The 2,336-nt window shown below is 36.8% G+C and overlaps 1 pseudogene; it reads right to left on the bottom strand.

The window, feature by feature from the left end:
• Positions 1-961: 961 nt before the first annotated feature.
• LOC145065582 (putative fructokinase-7) lies at positions 962-1,692 on the bottom strand (annotated as a pseudogene).
• Between the last annotated feature and the right edge of the window lie 644 nt (positions 1,693-2,336).

Raw genomic sequence — 2,336 nt, 5'->3', positions numbered from 1 at the left:
CATTATCCTTATCCCAGAGTGTGATCGAGCTAGGATATTGTCTAACTTAAACATGGAGTTTCTTCAACAAGAGGAATTTCCTCATCCTCTATCCCGTGTCAAGCAACCAGCTGGATATAGAGTAAGTTCAATCGTTAATATTAGTAGTTCTTTTTGTTTCTATTACATAATTAACTTTTGTATTTTGCATGTGTTGTTGCAGTTGTCATATCAGATAGTTGACTCTTTAATCTAGCTTGGAATTCGAGACATGATCAATGATGTTAGGAAGAAAAAGTTGAATCTGTGACCTGTCACGTATTTTAGTGGTTCTCAAGGCTCTGAGACTGATATTCCACATGGATACATATGGAGTCCTCATCTTGTTCCTAAACCAAATGGTAAATTTTCCCTGTATTAACTATTTAGTAGACTTTATTATATGAGATGGATTAATCAAATCATAATATTCACAGATTGGGGACCTAAAATTTATGTGGTTGGATTTTGTTTGCTTGATCTCGCATCAAACTACAAACCCCCTGAAGAACTTGTACGCTAGCTTGAAGTTGGCCCAAAGCCTATCTACATTGGGTTTGGTAGCCTTGTGAGTTTTATTTATCCATATCATCAGTTCTTTTATGCTTTTTATAATTTATATTATATATAAAAAAAGTAATCTAAATATAAATTCCCACAATTTTATTTATCCATTGTCAGCCAGTTCAAGAGCCTGAGAAAATGACACAGACAATCGTTAAAACCCTAGAAATATCTGGACAAAGGGGCATCATCAACAAAGGATGGGGTGGTCTTGGTATCTATAAGTAATAAGTATATATATATATATATATATATATATATATATATATATATATGGTCTTGGTATCTGTATTACAGGAAACTTTTCGGAGAAGGTCTGGGATCAAGCACCATTGGTGAACTAAAAAGCTTGAACAACAGCTAGAGAGGAGTGTATCCATCATTTGTGCTTGAAAGGTTGACTTTTATCACAGAAAAGAATAAGAAGTTTACTCTCAAATTCGGATTCTTCCAACTTCCTATGAACAACTTCCTTGGAAGGCAATGATGGAATCGCTCCTCTCTCTGTAACTGTAATGGCCCCACAAATATTTGCAAACCTCAATGCATCTCTTAGCTTATTTTCATCCTAAAATGGGGCATGACATAAATCTTTTAAAAATCAATATATTCAGAAAATGATTTTTTCAGCCAATTTTTTTAAATGTTTAACCTTAAATAATTGAGTATTTTTGGCCAAATTGAGGAGTCATCCAACAAAAGCATCACCTGCACCCGTTGTATCAACACTTCACCTTAACACCACCAACTTTCCCATGAAAATCCTGAAAATAAAACTCACAAATTGATATCAATTAAGATAATCCAACAATCGTATTAAATTTACAAAAATAACCTTGGTGTAGTATCTGCAACCATTAGGACCTTCTATGACTATCAACAACTTGAGATTTGGGTGAAAAAGTTTGGTCAAGACAACTTTGTCATCATAGGGATCATCACCTCCAGTCAAGAACACAATTTCATCTTCACTAATCTGTAATTTCCCGAAAAGTCAATAACCCATCAAAAGGTTTAAGTCAAAAAAAGTCAACCCACTATGAAATTTTGCACCTTGATAACATCTGCTTGATCCCAAATGCTCAGGATGCCTTTTCGAGCAGCCTCAGTACAGAGTACCCCAATAGAGTGTGTAAACTCGAGAAATCCATTTATGGATTGAAACAGGCACCTCACAGGTGGAATCTTTGCTTTGATGAGAAAGTCAAGGAATTTGGCTTTTCAAGGAGTGAAGATGAATCTTGCGTCTATATCAAGGCTAGTTGGAGCATAGTCAGTTTTTTGGTACTGTATGTGGATGACATACTACTCATAGGAAATGACATCCCAACCCTGCAGGAAGTAAAGTCCTGGCTTGGGAAGTGTTTCGATATGAAGGACCTTGGTGAAGCTGCCTATATCCTAGGGATAAAGATTTTGAGAAACAGGAGTAAAAGACTAATTGGACTTAGTCAAAGTACCTACTTGGACAAAGTGTTGAAAAGATTCAACATGCATAACTCCAAGAAAGGTGAGTTACCCATTCAGTGTAACGCCAGATTGAGTAAGACACAAAGCCCAAGTACTGAGGCTGAGATAGCAGAGATGAGTCGACTTCCTTATGCTTCAGCTGTAGGATCGATCATGTATGCTATGACGTGTACTCGACCTGATGTATCCTTTGCTTTGAGCATGGTTAGCAGGTATCAGGGGAACCCTGGCAAGGAACACCGGACTGCGGTAAAGAATATCCTCAAGTACCTGCGAAGGACTAA

The sequence above is a fragment of the Lactuca serriola genome, chromosome 8, assembly GCF_051521515.1.
Source record: "Lactuca serriola cultivar US96UC23 chromosome 8, Lser_US96UC23_V15, whole genome shotgun sequence".
NCBI lineage: Eukaryota > Viridiplantae > Streptophyta > Magnoliopsida > Asterales > Asteraceae > Lactuca > Lactuca serriola.
This window is presented reverse-complemented; position numbering and strand designations above follow the sequence as displayed.